Consider the following 20,666-nt stretch of genomic DNA (forward strand, 5'->3'; position numbering starts at 1 on the left):
AAATCCAGACAATCATCAAGTAATACTTTGAAAACCTGTACTCTAGAAAATTTGAAAATGTATAGGAAATGGACAATTTTTCTGATAGGTATCACTTCTCACAATTAAATCAAGAAGAGATAAGCAATTTAAATACACCTATAACACCTATGGAAATAGAAGCAGTCATCAAAAGTCTCCCAACCAAAAACATCCCAAGTCCAGATGTCCTCAGTACAAGAAATTCAAAGAAAACCTCATATGAATTCTTCTCAAAGTATTCCAAACAAAAGAAGCAGAAAGGTCTTTGGAAAACTCTTTCTATGAGGCTGCAATACACTTGTTACCCAAACCACACAAATACACAACTGAGAAATAGAACTTGAGACCAATATCCCTCATGAATATTGATGCAAATACTCTATAAAATACTGGCACGTCGGATTCAAGATCACATCAAAACAATCATTCACCACCATCAAGTAAGGTTCATCCCACGGATGCAGGGATGGTTCAACATATGAAAATACATCAATATAATGCACCACATAAAAAACTGAAAAAGAAAATCCATATTATCATCCCACTAGATGTAGAAAAAGCTTTTGACACAACCCAAAAGCCCTTCATGATGAAGCTCTTGGAGAGAGCCGGGATAACACGAATATACCTAAACATAAGAAAAGCTATATACAGTAAAACAACAGCCAACATCAAACTAAATGGACAGAAACTCAATGCGATTCCGCTAAAATCAGGAACAAGACAAGGTTGTCCACTCTCTCCATACCTTTTCAGTATTGTTCTTGAAGTTCTAGGTAGAGCAATATGACAACAAAAGGAGATCAGGGGACTACAAAATGGAAAGTAAGAGGTTAAACCTTCAATATTTGCAGATGATATTATAGTTTATATAAGTGATCCAAAAAACTCTAGCAGGGAACTCTTACAGCTGATAAATTCTTTCAGCAATGTGGAAGGATACAAGATTAAAAACAAGAAAATCAGTAGCCCTACTATATACAGACAATAAAAGTGCTGGGAAAGAAATCAGAGAAACATCACCATTTACAATTGCCACAAACAACATAAAATACCTTCGAGTAATGCTAACCAAAAAAGGGAAAGACCTGTATCACAAGAAATTTGAGTCTTTCAAGAAAGAAATTAAAGAAGACATGAGAAAATGGAAAGATCACCCATGATCTTGGATAAGTAGGATCAACGTAGTAAAAATGGCAATCCTGCCAAAAGCAATCTAAAGATTCAGTTCAATCCCCATTAAAATACCAGTACAATTCTTCACAGACCTTGAAAGAACAATAATCAACTTTGTATGGAAAAATAAAAGACCCAGGGTAGCCAAAACAACCATTTCAACAAAGCAACATCTGTAGGGCATCACCCTCCCTGACTTCAAGCTCTATTATAGAGCTGTAGTCCTGAAAACAGCTTGGTTATGGCATAAAAATAGACAGGTATATCAATGGAATCAAATTGAACACCCTGATATTAACCCATAAATGTATGAATATCTGATCTTTGACAAAGAAGCTAAAAATACATAGTTGAAAAGAGAAAGCATCTTCAGCAAATGGTGCTGACATAACTGCATGCTGGCATGTAGAAGACTGCAGAAAGATCCTTGTCTATCACCATGAAAAAATCTTAAGTCCAAATGGATCAAAGATCTCAACATAAATCAAGCCACACTGACCCTCTTAGAAGACAATGTGGGTGGTACCCTTGAAAGAATTGGTACTGGAGTCTGCTTCCTGAACATAACACTAGTAGCACAGACACTGAGGTCAACAATTAATTCATGGGAATTCCTGAAACTAAGAAGCTTCTGTAAGGCAAAGGACAAAGTCAACAAGACAAAAAGGCAGCACACAGAAGGACTGGTCTCCAAAGTTTACAAAGAACTCAAGAAGCAAGTCTACAAAACACCAAAGTATCCAATTAAAAAGTGGGCTACAGAACTACAGAGACAATTCTCAATAGAGTAGTCTGAAATGGCTGAGAGGCACATGAGAAAGTTCACAACATCCCTAGCCATCAGGGAAATGCAAATCAAAACAACTCTGAGATACTATTTTACTCATATCAGAATGGTTAAAACCAGAAACACCAAAGATAGGACAGTTAAAACATGAGAACTTGTGGAGAAAGGGGAACACTGCTCCACTGCTGGTGGAAGTAGCAACTCGTATAGACACTTTAGAGATCAGTATGGTGATTCCTCTGAAAAATGGGAATTAACCTACCACAAGAACCAGTAATTCCACTCTTAGGCATATATCCAAAAGATGCACATGCATATAACAAGGACATCTGTTCCACTATGTTCTAAGCAGCATTATTGTTTTTTAACTTTTTTTATTACTTTAATTTTAAATTGCTTGATTCTCATGTCAATCCCAGTTCCCTCACCTTCCCCTCCTCCTGCACCCCGTCCACTATCCCCCCAGCTTCCCACTCTATCCCCACTTACTTCCACATGGATGATATCCAGAGTCTGCTATTTCACTCACAGAAGTGTCCAGACACTTCCCTAAGAGTCCAGGCTGAGATAGTATCCCTCTTTTGGTTATGGATAGCATTATTTGTAATAGCCAAAACTTGGAAGCAAACCTAGATACCCCTCAACTGAGAGTGGATAGAGAAAATGTGGTACATTTGCACTATGGCGTACTACTCAGCAAAAAAATAAAAAAACAAAAAACAAAAAACAAAAAAGAAACAAACAGGCCGGGCGGTGGTGGCGCACGCCTTTAATCCCAGCACTCGGGAGGCAGAGGCAGGTGGATCTCTGTGAGTTCCAGGCCGGGCTAGACCGATAGCCTCCAAAACAATACAGAGAAACCCTGTCTCGTAAAAACCAAAAAAAAAGAAAAAAAAGAAAAAAAAAGAAAAAAAAAAACAATGGAATCCTGAAATTTGCAGGCAAATGGATGGCACTAGAAGAAACCATCCTGAGTGTGCTAACCCAGTCACAAAAAGAGAAACATAGTATGTACTCTCTTATATATGGATTTTAGACACAGATCTGGGGAGTGTCAGCCTACAAACACATCGCCAGGGAGTCGGGAATAAGAACCTTCATCTAATGGCTGATGGAAGTTGAGGTAGAATCCCACAGCTAAACACTGAGCTAAATTCCAGGAATCCAGTGACAAAGAGAAAGGACTGATTAGCAAAGGGGTTAAAACTGTGCTGGTTTAACCCCTAGAAAGAAGTGACCTGACAATGTGTAGCTCGTGAATCCCAGACTGATGGCTGGCAATCCATCTTATAAAAGGAGCCATTTGAATGCAATAATTAATAATTTGTTATATAATTGGAAACTTCAGAATAAAAATTCCAGGTCCTTCTTAGCAAGAAGTTTGATTGCTCATATTCACTGCAATAACCCTATTATATTTACTTGTTTTACATCATCACTTGAATTTTATTGATATTTTGTGAACTTCCTTTTTTTTTTCCTGCAGTGACTCGTATCTCAATTTTAAACTAGTATTATCTGTACTTCAATTAAAACCTTCATCCAGATAATCTCTGCTAAGAAACTCTGATAAGTGTTTTCTGCACCCCTGAGTTTGGTTTCTTGACTCTCTTCTATATCTATTATTCTTATGGTTGGTCTTTACATCGTTTCCCATATTTCCTGGATATTTTGTGTTGGACTTAAGATTTTTCTTTGGTGAATGAATCTATTTCACCTAGTGTATCTTCAATGCTTGAGATTCTCACTTCCATCTCTTGTACTCTGTTGTTTATGCTTCCATCTGTAGTTCCTGATCATTTACTCAACTTTTCTTTTTCCACCATTCCTTTAGACTATGTTTTTTTTTTTTTTTTTGGTTTTACGAGACAGGGTTTCTCTGTTTTGGAGGCTGTCGGTCCAGCCTGGCCTCGAACTCACAGAGATCCGCCTGCCTCTGCCTCCCGAGTGCTGGGATTAAAGGCGTGCGCCACCAACGCCCAGCTTAGACTATGTTTTTTTAATTGTCTCTATTTCAGGTTAGGGTCTCTGTCATCTTGAAGAAGTTGTTTTTATGGTCGTTTTCTTCTGCTTCTGTGTTGGGATTTTCAGGTCTTTCTGGTGATGAGTCCCTATACTCTGGTAGCATCATATGGTTTTTTGGTTGTTTAATGTGTTTTTATATTGTAGGTTTCCCATCCCTTCTTCTAGTCAGTAAATGTGGGGTCTCTCCCTCTCCTCGTGGGTAGAGATCCAAGGTTCTCTTCCAGTGGGTGCAAGAGGGCCAATATTCTGATGGGTCTCATAGTCTCACAGTGGGTGCAGGGGCATCTGAGGCACTCTCTCTCCCCTTCGGTAAGAGATGGACTAGGATAGTGCAGAAAGCAGACTCTAGGTTGCTTTGTGAGCTTGGGGTGAGTTGACCTGGCTGCAGTCCAAGCAGATGGAAGTTGACCCTATTTGGTGACTGGAGATATTTTCTTCCTTGTTGGGGGCAGCAGTGGCCCAATAATCTCAGCAGGCTCACAATTGCTTGATCTGCCAGGGGTGAGTTGATCTGCCTGCAGTTCCCAGGTCAGGAGATACCAGAGTTGAATACTAGTAATTTAACACAAAAATTATAACATCATTTGATGTTAAAAGAAATAATATGTCCCTATTAATGAATTTATGGGTAAAATAAAAGAAAATGTAACCTGGTTGAAATTTCAAAGAATTTTCTATAATGAAAAGACATTTTAGCATGAATATAGTGTGTATTAAGAACATATAAAATGAAACAAAGAACTTCAGTGAGTGCAGGTGCAGAAATAAAGGCCCCTTATATATTAAGTAATAACCTAATCTGGAAATTTCAAATACTCATTGACAGTACAAAGACTATGAAATAATTACTGACTATATTAATTAATATGTGTGGCTAGAATACAAAAGATTGCATATAAGTTACTATCATACTAATACTAAAATATTTCTAAAATAATAGGCAGATTGATCACATGTTTTAAAACCAGTGGTTTCTTCTGTTTACAGAGTTAGATTGCTGTAATGGAACATGAAGTATTGTCTTGAACAGCAACAGCAAAAAATACATAATTTTCTTCACAGTTTCTTAGAGGAACCTATCATGCAGTTATGTGTTTTTCAAAACATATTACATCCAGATTGTAAGATATAACTTGTAATATTGTAGATTCCATTAATGTTTTGTAGGAGGATGTAACTTCCTAACAGATTTTTTTATGTACTTGTTTTTTCTTCCACATATTGGTATCTAGTTTTTTATATCTCTGCAATGTTATTAATGTATCTGTATCTCAGGAAATCTTTTAAAGAAAACTTTACATTTTGATAATTAATTATATTCTTCTGAGCAAGAATGGTAAGAGCTGTGCTCCAAATGATCTGACCACCTTGGTGGGTGTTTGAAGTCACCACAGTGAAGAAACAATGACCACCTGTCTCAAACAAGTGGCGCACGATAGCCAGGACCATTTTTATTAATACTTACAGTCATTTCATAAGCAATTTTGTTTCCTTATGTATCTAAAAATGGTTAAAACAATTGAAAGTTCGTTCCTTTACATCATTCTCCTTCCATCCACCAACTTTCCTACCTGTAACATTTACTTATTTGATTCATAGCTCTAATGTTACAACCATAAGCAATATGGCAAGTGACAAAGGAAGTTTTCTAACTACGCATACCTACAGGTAGAATGGGTTGCCCACCTGCCAGTATTTGCAGTTACAGTGTCATACAAAGTGAAAGATATTTTACTCTAGGGGTTAATATTTATCTCTAGTCAACTCTAAACCGTCAAAATTAACTCATCAGTCAAGGCTGAATCAACTCATTTGTTATTCTTTACTACTCCTGTCTCCTCTGAGGATGTACCAGGTTTTTTAATGTATCCTATAGGCAAAATAATTTGGAAGCTTACTCTTAAGGGTTGGCATTGTTTCTCCTTTGTTCTCATGTTCTTCTCCTCTCAACTTCCTACAGCATTGGCACAGCTTTTAGAAATGAGTGCTTTGTGAGTTTCCATGACTCTGCTTCAATCTCGGTTCCTAGCCTGCTCACATTAACACCTGATACCTCATATTTATTAGGCTCTTGCAGTTAAAATCATTATTTCTAGAACAGTTATACAAATTTATAATGTTAAATTTCATGAACTATTGTGATTCCATCAGGCTAGTTACCAGGTACATTGGAAAGACAACATTGTCCTCTTAAGAAGCTTGTATTCATTGTCACACTTGACACATCAAAGGCTTTAGGGGTCCAATGAATATTTTTACCAGCATCCTCTCGGGCTCATCAGAAAGAAGGACTTTATGTTATTTGTTTTTATAATAATATTTAATACATTGTTCCAAGAAAGTGAAATCAGAGGCAGCCAGCAATATGGTTTTTATGAAGAAAGCAAGAATAGCAGGTAGCATATATGCTCCTGCAGTCATGCCTAGAATTATACAGTGAACTATCTATCCATTGTCCTTGACAAAATGGTCAGATTCCAGGGCCTTGCCACCAGGCAAATTTGTTCATGCTATTCTCATGTCTCATATCCTGAGGAAGTCACATGGTTCTCTGCAAAGAAATATTTGAAATTTTTGCCCCATTGCCCATGGAGGTCTGCTGACCAGCTTGTGACTAGGAGCTTCTAGCAAAACACTTTTTTGTCTCTTCCCCCAGGTAAGGCCTACATGCAAGTTCCTGTTTTTTGTCCATTCATATTGTCTAAATGCTAATTCCTGTTATTGGCCCACCCTTTACTGGAGGGCCCTGGGAACATTGGCTTCTGACCTTGGTGGTTTTCTACCATGCCTGTCCGATATTTAAAGCTCTGCTCTTGTTAAAATAAATGCCATTCTCCTTGTAAGAATGAACTGCTGTGTTTGTCTTCATTTATATCCTTAGCCCTTCACTCAGATCATTGGGAAGTGTAGAAATCAACAGCTCTCTACAGATGGTGGTCCCACTGAGACTGGGAAAGAAGGGGAACTGTTAAAGAATTACGCTCAAATGCTGGCCAGTAAGTAAGGTAGGAGTGTGTATTTGGATAGGGGTACCAAGTTAGGGGTACCGAGTCAGGCCCCAAATAGAGGGTCAGTCCCAAAAGGGGGTTGGTTTTGAGTCAGGCCCCAAATGGTGGGTCATCCCCCATATAGGGGTGGCTTAAAGTTAGGCTCCAGCCCTTGCTTGACCCATTGGGGTCAAGATTATCAGGGAGTTCCTGAAAGCCCACCCCCATAGAAAGTCAGCCAGCATTCTCATTAAGGTTAGATGTGAGTGTATTAAATATGGGTGCTACTAGTTCCTACCTTCTTTTGGAGGACCATTTGATCCAATTGTTAAAATGTCAGGGAACATATATCAGACATAAGACAGCTAAGAACTTATTAAAACCTACATATAAAGTCACCTCTTTGTTTTTTGTCTCTGGTGATATTAATTCCCTCGAATGAAAACAGACTAGAGTGGACCTACAAAAAATTTTACATAAAAAACACCATACCAATTTTTGCCTTTTCTCTGGGGCATCTTGTTAAGGACTCACATATTAGTGATAATACAGCAGTAAAAGAACAGGTCAAATTAGGTAAAGATGCCTTCACAGAGGCTCAAGACCTAGAGTCTGTTAGATCAATTCAAGCTTCTAATGTTCCTTCTTCTGAGTCTTTCCCCTCTTCTTCAGGGGATGAGACTGAGGAACACAAAAAGCCTCAACTTGAATAAAGAGTCCTCAGATTAAAAAAAAAAAAGCTTAAAAAATGCTTCCTTAAACTGCATCCCCCTGCCTGTAATCTTAAATTGGTTGTGGTGTGTGGGCCTCTTGTCCTTTTAAATATGGCCGTTTTTAGATCCTTTATAGCCTTAGTTTGTGCCCCTGGGTTTTGGAAGTGGTTGTGTCTTCCTGTGCTGTCCAGGGTAAATTGTCTGGCCTGGAAGGGTGAGTGCCAGGAACTGTGTGGCCAAACAATGCAGCATGGCATGGCTGCCAATTTTCCTGTTGGGAATTTGGAGGTGTTTGTAGGCATGGGAGCCTATTTGGCTCTGTGCCAACAGGTTCTTTATGACCTGGCTGTTTGTACACAGACCTCAATGGCTACTGGCCACATATTTGGGGATATTCAGAAAACTTGGGATGGCTGGCTTATGAGTGTCACCAAAAAATGGTACAAAAGGAGTTTCCATATCATTATCTAGAACATCGCTTGCTTCATAGCAGTGTGTGTCCTCAAAAAGTCAGTCTTCACCTAGACACCTTTCAAAGGTTAAATGATTTTTCAAAAGTTTCTGGGAGATATCAGTTGGATCAGACCTAGCTTGAAAATTACTACTAGGCAACTTAAACCTCTTTTTGATATATTAAAAGGGGATTCAGATTCCAACTCTCCTACGATCCTCATTGTGACAGGATAGGAGTGTATTTATTTGATTAAAAATGCCTTAAAAGGGGCTCATTTAGATTATATAGACTATGTCCAGCCTCTATAATTGTTATTGTTTTGTTCTGCTCATGCTCCTACAGGAGTTTTTTGGCAAAAGAGTCCTATTCTCTGGGTTCATTTTTGAGCTTCCCCTTCTAAATCTGTGGTGTCCTATCCCCAAGCTATAGTTACGCTCCTTTTTAAAGCACAAAAGAATGCCTTACAAACCATCTTATACCTGCAAGAATGGTAATGTCAAAAATTCTGAGGACAGATTATTTTGGAGAATATATGTAGTAAGAAGAACACTCCTGCACTGCTGGTGGGAGTGCAAACTTGTACAGCCACTTTGGAAGTTAGTATGGCAGTTTCTAAGAAAACTGGCAATCTATGTACCTCAAGACCTAGCAATAACTTTTTGGTCATATCTGCTCAATCATATCACAAGTACACTTGCTCAAGAGTGTTCACAGCAGCATTATTCATAATAGTCACAATCTTGAAATGGCCTAGATACCAAAGAATAGGTAAGGAAAATGTGATGTATTTACTGAATAGAGTACTACTCCATTGTAAAACTTATGAACTCATGAAATTTGCAGGAAAATGGATGGAACTAGGAAAAAAAATCCTTAGTGAAATAACCCAGACTTAGAAAGACACACAGAGTGTGTACTTCCTCATAATGGATATTAGGTGTAAAGCAAATGATAATCAGAATACAATCCACAGCTCCAGAGAAGTTAGGTAAACAAGGATGACCCTAAAGTGCTCCCATGGATCACAATGGAAATGGAAATTAGATTGGATCTACTGGAAAAAGTAAGGGTAGTGGCAGTAAGGGGGAGGGGCAAGGAATAGAAAACATTTCTGAAAATATGTCGTATGTCGGTGAAGTTGGTAAATATCCAGGCTAGATTTCAAAATGCATGATCTTCTTGCCTCAAAATTTTAATCGCTATGATTGCACTAAATAATTCCTCTGATATCCATCTATAAGCCAAAAATATTTATGACTACTTATTCTTAAGTAGTGTACTCATTTGGAAAATAAGGAACTCTGTTATTTTTCATTAATACACTTGAATACCTGTTGCATACTACACATGAATATAGAAATTGAAAAAAAGGCATAAAAACTAGCCTAACTCATATCAGGTTGTGTCTCTTATTTTGTAAGTTAAAATGTAATGGGAATACTGAACTTCTCACTAAGTTCTAAAGAAAAAAATGGAAAGAAAAAAATTTAAATATACAGCAGTATATTTAAAATATACAGCCAAAATGAAATAATAACTCTTCTGTATTAGCTCATTAAAAAAGACAGACTATCTAGGGGGGAGGCAAAGATGTGGAACAAATGAACCGTTTACATATAATCAATAGAAATGAGGATTATTACATTCATTAAAAGAAGAACTAATGTTAGACAGAGTGATGTAATTACTGGATATTTTTAGCTGGAAATTTCTTTGGGTTTCCAACCAGCTTCCAAATAATGACATGAAGTTATTATTTATTATGAATTACTGGACATCAGTTAGCATTGTTGTAATTACACTTTTCAATTAATTAATTAATTTAACCTTTTTATTCATGTACAATTTGCCTTGGGGATTTATACCATCCTTTCATTGTGTATGTCGTACTATCTTGCCTCCTCCCTGTCTGTCTCTCTGGCCCCTGACACCTCCCTGGCATTTCTTTTTCTCTCTTCCTGAGCCTAAATTCCTTCTCCTCTTTACTCTTCCTGCCAGGAAGTTCCACCTATATGTCCTTCCTCACTATTGGCAATTCAGCTTTTATTAAAACAGTCAGATGCCTTAGGCAGGCAAGGTAAAATAGCAAAAGAACTTTATATATTTAAACAAATGGAACACAAATTTACATTGTTAGAAATAGTTCACAACATAAACAAATGCAACCCATCTTTACATAAACACATATTCCACAAGATAAACAAATACAGCAAATATGCGCATATTCAAAAAATACAACACAGCATAGCTAAACAAGTATGCCACAACAGGTATACAAGTGATGAGAATTAGATAAGTACTTGTAGGAAGTATCTATGCTATTATATTTCCCAGAAGTATTCATGATAGGCAAGAAATCAAATTTTAAAAAAAAATTTCCCTCCTGGGGTAAATGAATAAGTAAAATGTAGAATACAAAGTATAGAAAAATATTCAGCATAATTTAAGTCATATAGTTTGTGCTACCTGAGAGAAGCTAGAAGATTCTTTGCTATCTGAAGTTTAAGAAGTAAAGAAAAAAATACAGTAAGTACTGACATGTAGAATAGAGTTTGTTGTAATGGAAGAGTGAAAAGCTTTTACCTAAGGTTAAAATTACTCAAATAATACATTCAAATAGAGAGAAAGAAAAATATTAAGAGATCCTTTGAGGAATACAGGAACTATAATTAATATTACATTATGTTATTTGAAGTGCTGATTTTTTTCATTTTTTTAATCATGAAGGGGTGTTGAATTTTTTTATTTATTTTTGAGTTTAAATTTAGATAAGAAACAAGGTTGCTTCACAAGTCAGTTCCAGGTCCCTCTCCCTTTCCCTCCCCTCCTCCCGTGCCCTCCCCCCAACCCTCCCCATTATCCACTCATTTCCCCAGGAAGGGTGAGGCCCTCCATCAGGGAGTCCATAGTCTGTCATTTCATATAGGGCAAGGCCTAGACCCTTCCCCAAGAGTTCAGGGTGAGAGTGCACCTCACATTGTTCTATGGGAGTCCAAAGTCTGTGTGTATACTCGGGATGGGTACTGATCTGCTGCCCAAGGCTAAATAGATTACCTAGGCCTCCTCACTGACACTCACATTCAGGGGGTCTTGATCAGTCCCATGCTGGATTCCCAGGCTTATGCATGGGATTCAAGAGTTAACCTTTGTCAGGTCAGCTGTTTCTAGGGGTTAAACCAGCCCAGTCTTAATCCCTTTGGTCATCAGTCCTCCCTCTCTGTTACTGGATTTCTTGAGTTCAGCTCAGTATTTAACCTAGGGAGTCTGCCTCTTCTTCGATCAGCCACTAAATGAAGTTTCTGTTTCCCAGACTCTCTGGCCATGGGATTGTATGTTGGCACTCCCCAGATCTATGTCTAAAATCCATATATGAGAGAGTACATGCCATGTTTCTCTTTTTGTGACTGGGTTACCTCACTCAGGATTGTTTCTTCTAGTGTCATCCATTTGCCTAAAGATTTTTTTAATTTTTATAAATATATATATAAAATTTAAACATTACTAGTAAAAATTTACAAATGTACTCCCTAGCTATACATTATATGAAATATCTAACTTATATTACATAAATTTGCATATTTGTGTATTAATTGAGTTAAAACATGTATCTTTATCTTTCAGAAATCAGTCTTAACTGTATCTGGCCATAAGAAACAAATCTATGTAATATAATGGAGCAACTATTGGATTGGTTGTGTGGATGTATTTAAAATCTACTTTACTTTTGTACTTTTGATTTTGTGATGCTGAAATGGAGATGTGTTCACTTTTGAAGTTTCTCATGCTCTTTTAAATGTCTTTAGCTCGTTTTAGTTACTCATCTTGTATTTAAGTGTGGCTTATCTGACTGAAGACAGACACAACTTTGTGCTTCATGCCTCAGACATCAACCACCCTCTTGTCTGATCATATTTTTTTTACCTTGATACATTGCAAGTATTTTTTTGCTTTTATAAGATAACTGAACTTTCAGAACTCATGATGACATTTCAGGCATCTACATACTTATTAGTTCATTCATATTATTGGAACATCATTGCTCTTAGTCAAAAGTAAATTATTCTTTGCTGAAAGGTAAACTTATTATATTTTTATCCATTGAGTTTACTTTGAAATAGTGGAATGGCATTATAGCACATTCTAATTTTTTGATCAAATCTTCCATCATCTATATTTTCAGAAAAATGTGTCAACATTTTTATCATCAATTCTCTTGTATAATTTCTTCCTTTTGTGTATTAAATGTTAGTTTTAGGTAGTTTAAGGAGTATGTTCAGAGATCTACAAATTTTCTAGAATCTATGAGCAGACTTATAATAAATGTTAAATGTATTTGTTAAGACATGTAAATATCTGTTATAAACTCTTCTCCCTTTTGGGAGGAACTTGGATGAAACACTCCATCATTTTTAATTGTCCTACATCTGGTCATGCTTATTTCTCCATTCATATTTTGAGCTGTTCTAGTTTAAATAACCAGTACAGTTGTGTTAATGTGATTACCATAATCTCTACAATCTTCATTTAATGATGAGAGGCATGTATAAGCCCATTCTTTTAGAAATGTTATTTGTGTTTTCAGAATTTCAATGTCATAGGCTTAAATTTTAAAATATTTTCTTATAGAATAACATTTATTAAAAATATATATCATATTATCAGCTCTTTTGGATGTTTCTAATATCTGAGTCATCTGTACCTATATTTATGCTGAAACTTTAAACTCCATTACAAGTCATGTTTCATGGTTCCTTTCACTTATATTAATTTTATTGCTTTGTCATACACATACACATTGATGAAAGATCAAGGTTAAAATTTTTCAGAGTTGTCAGTGTGTTGCTTCTGGTTTCTGAAAACTTGCTTATAGTGTTATTAAGACAGTATGTTTTGACATTTCTATTTGAGTGGTTATCAAAGGAAAACACATTCCTTGAATATGGTTCTCATTCACATCATGGCATGACTGATGTCCTAATAGACCAATAAGTCTCTAATATGAAAGGAATTTAATACCAGGACTTTACAACTGCATGGAGCTGTGTAATCCATATAATTGGACCTTAGTGTCACTTGTTTCTCACTTACATTTTGTATAGTCAATACTTAAAAATTATCAGTTTAGTAAATTATCATTCCTAAGAGCATGTAGTCACATGAATGAAACTATTTACAGAGCCTATCATGCCAGAGTAATTTAAACATAAGACCATTTGTCCCAACACTGATTTCACCAATATTAAGAGTACATTATGATATTGGGTCCAAAACTGTAAACCTTAGATTAGAAATTTGGAAATCCATTACACTTCAAGACAAAGGGTAATAGCAGCATGATATTTAATATATGTTGCCAAAGAAGAACATCTCAACAAAAAAGATTATCCTACAATGTGTTCTACAGAGATTCTGAGAGTATAAAGTTATCATCTCCATCTGTAAAGACTTCCATATAGTGCTATGAGCCTTGATTAGAAGAGTCTTATTTTCCTATTCTTCTATGGTCACTATCATATCCATTTATTGAGGTTTGTCCTAAAAGTCTGATTAAATTTTTGTCTCTTATAACCTACTTACTTTTTTCTAGAAATTTTAAGCCCATTTTAGTTGTTTTTCATCCACTTTAGTGGCTTAAGGAAGAATGTTTATTAAATATTTTGTTTATTTTAGGATCCTCTCATGAGATTGATGACTACCTCATATGCCATCCTAGAACCTTCATTCTTTACCTGATGGAAGCAGAAGTGTATGGCCACCACAGCTAAATCCTGAGCGGAACTCATGGAATCCAGTTGCAGAGACGGAGGAATTAGGAGCAAAGGGGTCAAGATCAGGTTGTAGAACCCCACAGAAACAGCTGACCTGAACAAGGGGGAGCTCATGAAACCCAGACTGATAGCTGGGAAAACAACATAGGACAATTGCAGATTCTCTGAACACTGATGTCAGTTTGGAGGTCTGGTCAATCTATGGAGCTTCTGGTAGTGGATCATTATTTATCCCTAATACATGAATAGACTTTGGGAGATGAATTCACATAGAGGGATACTCTCTCAGCCTGGATACACAGGGGTGGTTCTAGGCTGTGTTCCAAATGATAAGACAGACTTTGAAGATCCCACATGAAAAGCCTCAATCTATCTGGGGAGCAGAAAAAGGATGGAATAGGGGATCACAGGGGAAAGTAGAGGAGAGTAAGGAGAGGGAACTGGGATTGACATGTAAAACCAGCTTGTTTCCAATTTAAGTTTAAAAATAGGAAAAAAATCTATAAAATGTATAGTTATTATTACTGACATTAAAAGCCAAAGTCTAATATAAACATTTTTATCACAAGAATTATAAAATAAAATTACAAAATAAAGTGTCAAAGTATAAGATAAAATAATAAAATGACATTATCAATTATACAGACTAACAAATTAATATTTCACCAATATTATTTTATCCATTTGTATGTACTATACAAATATTTATGTATTTTGTCTAGATCTATCAATGGAATTCACCATATAAACAAACTGGAAAAGAAAAACCACATGATCATCTCACTTGATGCAGAAAAAGTCTTTGACAAATTCCAACACCCCTTCATGATAAAGTTCCTGGAGAGATCAGGAATAACAGGAACCTACTTAAACATAATAAAAGCAATATACAGTAAACCAACACCAATATCAAACTAAATGGAGAGAAACTCAATGCAATTCCTCTAAAATCAGGAACAAGACAAGGCTGTCCTCTCTCCATATGTCTTCAATAATGTACTTGAAGTTCTAGCTACAGCAATAAAAAAGGAAAAGGAGATCAAGCGGATACTATTTGGAAAGGAAGAAGTCAAACTTTCACTATTTGCAGGTGATATGATAGTTTATATAAATGACCTGCAAAACTCTACATCTCTTCCATCTCAGTTGTAGCATGAATTCTCTATGTCCAGTGTGCAAAGTTTGTGGTATCTTCAGTAAAAGGGTTTTACTGTCTTCTTATGTTTGAATAATGAATGTAATATCAATAGCCTATATAGTTTTGGAGCTTTTAGGAATTCCTTGGCAAATAATTCACAAGGAAACACTCTATATCTGTAATTAAGAACCAATAAAGTAAAACTCCTGACTAAAACAATAATAATTCATAAGATTTAAGTTATCTTTTTCAAATCAATAGTAAGAACTGCAAAAAAAGGTAAATATTAAGCTTATGTGATTAACAAATATCTAATAAGACCTTGGTACGATCCAAAATTGTGAATGTTATAAAGGAGAAACTACATACAAGTTTACCTTAAGGAATCTTATGTCCTGTATGTGTTGATAGCTAGGAATTCATTAAGTGAAGCTGTATGCTTTTAAGTGTTTCACAAATATATAGTATCTGTATTATTGACTAATAAATATTTTAAACTATATTTGAATTCAGTAGCAATAGTATAGTCTTATAAAACATTAATTCAAGAATATATAAGGTTTTCAAATGGTAAGATCCAGTATTTTTGGAGTCAAATGGATGAAAATCTGAGATTAGATCCAAGGATTTTATAAGTATATGATTCAACAAATTGGCTTGAGTTCATTAAGAAGGACAATAGTAAGATGCTCATTAGTAGGTGTTGCAAGAGTAGAAAATCAGAACTCAAAGGACTATTACTTCTGCAATATCCACTGCAAAATGCCTGGGAAAAAGATTGAGGCTAGATGAGGATTCCCATTCCCCACAGCAAGGGTAGTAGGTAAGGCATAGTCATCAGTGCTGTGTTGATACTGAGAAGTGTGGGATACAATGGGCAGTGGATACAGTTCTAACAATAACAGGAAAGCTGAAAGAGGTTTTCTCTCTTACACAGAACTCAAATACCAGTGGTAGTATTGTAACAAAAGCTAAAGGAATTTCAAAAGATAAGAAGATTTAGCCTAATATAAATACAAAATTGTATTGCCTATATTTTTAATAAGCATTTCTGGAAATTGTTTCTGATTACTGATGTTTAAATTAAGAGCATTTACATATTCAGTGATTTTTATGTAGGTTATGGTGACTGGTATGTAAAACAAAAAATATGTCTTCATTTTAATTTGATGCTATTTTGACATTTGCATCAACCATTGTTTGTTGAAAAGATTATACAATATTTAATAGGGGCAAAATATTGAAGTCTATAAACACAAACCATTTATTTATGTAGAAATTTTAAGAATATCTAGCTACAGATTTTTGATATATATTCTAGTCTATTATTATCTACAATCACCGTACTAACATCAGCATACCAGAATGTCTTAAGTCTTCCAAAATACATTTCACCAGACATTAACTGAGCCATCTCGCTCTCTCTACATTCTATTCCTATGTCCTCATAGCAGTCATCATAATCAAAGCATCAATAAAGCTAAACACCATTAACTGCTGGACATATCAATGTTAAATCTCATCTTTGCCTGTTGAGGAGACTCTGGTGCCAATGTTCTTTGAAATCTGAATGTGATTTTACAAAAGAAATAGATCTTGATGACTTTGTCCTCAAATATACAAAGTATTTGATAGTGTTGTTGATAAAATAGATCAAGGAAACAGCTGCATGCTTTTCTATAACAAAAATAAAACTATTGATTTGTCCATAAAATTTATGCAGTGAAATTAGGAATGCACTCTCTAGAACTTTTGGATGCCCTTACATAGCTTTCTGTTTTTCTTTAGTACTTAATCTAGTCAGAAATGCTAAAATATTAAATAGTGGCCTAAAATATAGCATCTATATCCAAGCTGATATGATATGATACTGATGATGTGCGGATACTTTTTTTACATATATGACACAGCAATATGGGTTTTAATATGTTTTTCACAATCTTTTGCTTTTTCTTCCCCTTCTGAATTATATGAACTTTCCTTACATTCCTTACAATTTACATTTACATTCTATGATACTTTTTTCCTCATTCTTTCTCTCTTTTCCAGTTGAACTCCTGTGTAAGTGCATGGTCAACAGATTAATGATTCTAAGAAATGATGTTCATAATGTGGGTTCCAGGTAACTGCTATGACTGAACCTGTGTCTTTTGAACACACTGTAAGAGCAATGTGCCATATTTGTTTGCAGCAACAAACTCTAAAGATTTATATTAAGGACAATGAATTTTGGATTTGTTTTATGTTTTAAGTTTCTAATTTAATTTTTGTTGATATAAATAATATTCACATTCAGCTGATGGTTCTCTGTTACTCAATACCACCATCACCAGTAAAGGTTTCCACAAATTCTCACAAGAAAATTCACCAAGTTCTATATAGAAGTTTTTCTGAAATTTTTTGCATGTGGTGTCTCAATTTACATAGGAGCAGACCCATTTAATTTAATTTGTCATTTTGTTAAAGACAAGATAACTAACATTAGACAATTAGTACTACTGAATATTTGTAATTTGAATATTCTACAAAGTTTGTAGCACACCAAAACAATGCAGTTTTACAACCATAATTGGAACATGCTGTTATGTTCTCACTTCCCAGGATAACTGCAATAGAGAGATTTATGCACTGCCATTTTCTCTTTCATTATCATCTTTGCCATATGAAGAGGCACAATTTTAATGTCTCATACATCCTGTCACTTATAAGATTCTACTATACAGCTTTGACCTTTTAAGTGTTCCCTAATTTGATTGGCCATTCATTGCCCTTTCCACTTTGCTTTCTGTTCCACTACCCTGTAGGGAAGATACAGAATAGATAGAAAAATTAAAGTACAGAATACAGAAAAGTTCAAAAGAGTACAATGTGTTATCTCTCCTCAGAACTTATCAGATAGTAACCAATGTTTATAGTTGTTTTACAAAAACAAGGAAATATGTGGTTACTGTAGAAGTAAAAGAGGAAAATCTACAACAAAAACAACAAAATCCATAGTGAAGTCAGCAAATTACCAAAACTATATTATTCAATTTTGGAGTTGTTGATGTTACATGAAGGTACTTTTCAAGCATGAAGAAAAATCAAATATAATACTAACAACTTAGTCTATTTCTCTGGAAGTTGATACCTACCCGAACATGTGCAAATAAATGATTATCTACTGTTGATACCTTGAAACATACTGTCATTTTATAACATTTACCAGGTATCCTAATTTGCTTTCTTTTGCTGTGATGATATACTCTTGCCAAAAATCAAGAGTGTGAAATGAATTCATTTGACCAGTTTAAAAGTACATTTCTGTTTCCATCTTGTTTTTGACTGTAGATTTTTAACTGTAGGATACTTGTCGGTTTTTAAAAGTCCTAGGTATAAAACCCAGTCTTGTATATAAATATGAAAATGTTGAAGTTTAAACAGACAGTGCTTACAGTATATTTATATCCACTTTTTAAGTTTCTAAGTGATAAGAAAATGAATTTAGATAAAGATATTAATCAATAACATGTACATTTTAAAATTTACAAATATATGCAAGTATTTTCATGAAAAATCTAACTGTATTTCAAGAGAAAATGTTCTAAACTAATTAAGTAGCAAGACATCACTTGACATGCCTCATAAAATGAGGCATAGGATAATAGCATGAAAGAAAATTGCATTACACAGAGTGAAAAGAAATTGAAGTACATGAAGATAAAGAACAAGAGGATATGGGGTTGTGTTGACTCCAGTGGAAAGAAGTTCATTATCTGAACTCTACATTAGACTGTGAAATCATTATATTAAAGATACATGTATAGATACATATGTATACAGATATCCCATTTAAATATGCATGCATATATATGAATGTAAATATATATATACAGTTTTGCACATTTTTCTTGTGACACACATTAGCTTAATAGATTTACAATACACACATATATATTATAAATCTAATACATACATATTTCTCAATATATATGTTTGTAAACTATACATATATTGAGAAATATATATACTCTAAATATAGCATGTATATTTTATCTATAAGCAGGCAAAGGTAGGATTAAAGAGGTAAGATAAAGTTTATAATAATGCTTAAATATACATAAACTGATAATTTGAAGAAAAGAAAATATTTGAATGATGATTTTGTGGAAATGGTTCAGTCACTATACTTGACATACAACCCTTAGGACCTCAGTTCAAATCCCCAGAATTCATGTGTAAAGTCAGATATGTTTCTGGGTAACTATGAGCCTAGAGTACGGATACCTAGGGATCAATATCTAACCAGCTGAGGCAATTAGTGACCTCTAATATCTGTAAAAGACTTTACCTTAAAAGATGAGGTAGTAAGTAACTGAATAACTTAAGAACTGTGTTGTGAAACACAGGTTATTAATGCCTATACCTTTAAACCCAGTTCTAGTTTGAGGCAAAATTATCAGGCATTTAGGTGGCTGTACCGCATAGGTCTATATTCTAAGTTCAAAACTAAATTATACTACATAGTGAGATCTTCTTCCTTCCTTCTTTCATTCATAAAGTAGATTGCTGTCGAGCATTTATAGACTAGGCTGAGTGGAAATACATGTTTAGACATAGAAGACATCAGACAAGTATTTAGGAAGAGTACTAAGAATGCTATCTTCAGGCTTCTGTAGGAAGATTGCTGTTCTCTTGAAACTTACTCTTTGAACCTCCACACATGCCTGAAATAATGAATGAATTAAAGAGATAATTAACCCCATGCCACTTAAGGGAAAGTGCTTAGGAAAACAATTAGAAAAATAGATGAAGGGGCTCTACCAATATATAGAGAGTAACCAGGAAAAAAAGTTGTTAATCTAGTCTTAGCTCACAGAAAGTGTACCAGTCATTCTAATTGTGGGGGGAAAAAAGAGGAAACATTAGGTGAAACACAAAAGAAAGTTGACTGGATAGTAGTCAGAGCAAAGTGGACTGTGTAAAGTATCTGCTGAGTTCTGACTTGGTTTTTATCTGTGTCCTGACCAAAGGGTATCTTCAACAATAACATCTCACCATCTAGTTACTGTGGGCAGCCAAGAACAATGAAACAGCCTGTGTGGGTGGCTCTGGAATCTCACGAACAAGTAACTCCAGGGGATAATTGAGGTCTCACACTGAGGTTTTTACTGAACAGCCTGTGACTTCTGAGTAGCATCGTTCAGTAATAAGGACACTTCTTGCAAAATTCCTTTAAAAATAGACTTTTGTCTCCATAGGTGGTATTTATTAAAAGATTGAAGCAAAAAGTTTAGCTACCAACAGTGAAAAATTTAAATAGATACAGAAAGTGAGTTCAACAAAATCCAAAAGCTCTTTATTATATAATTATTTAGAGGAAACCTTGGCAATATAAGGAAATTCTTTAATCCAATAAAGAACACCTATTCAAAATCTATAGAAAACTAGAATTTAATGGTGAAATACTGAATACTAACTTGCTCAGCTCAGAAATAAGCCAGAAGTGTTTGCCTTACTACCTCATTAAATATTATGTTTGACAGTTCTAATGAGGAAAAGAGGAAAACCAAATTAAGTAAGTAAATAACACACAGATGGCAAATTAAGCACACAGA

This window comes from Mesocricetus auratus, unplaced genomic scaffold (genome assembly GCF_017639785.1).
Source record: "Mesocricetus auratus isolate SY011 unplaced genomic scaffold, BCM_Maur_2.0 Super-Scaffold_100020, whole genome shotgun sequence".
NCBI lineage: Eukaryota > Metazoa > Chordata > Mammalia > Rodentia > Cricetidae > Mesocricetus > Mesocricetus auratus.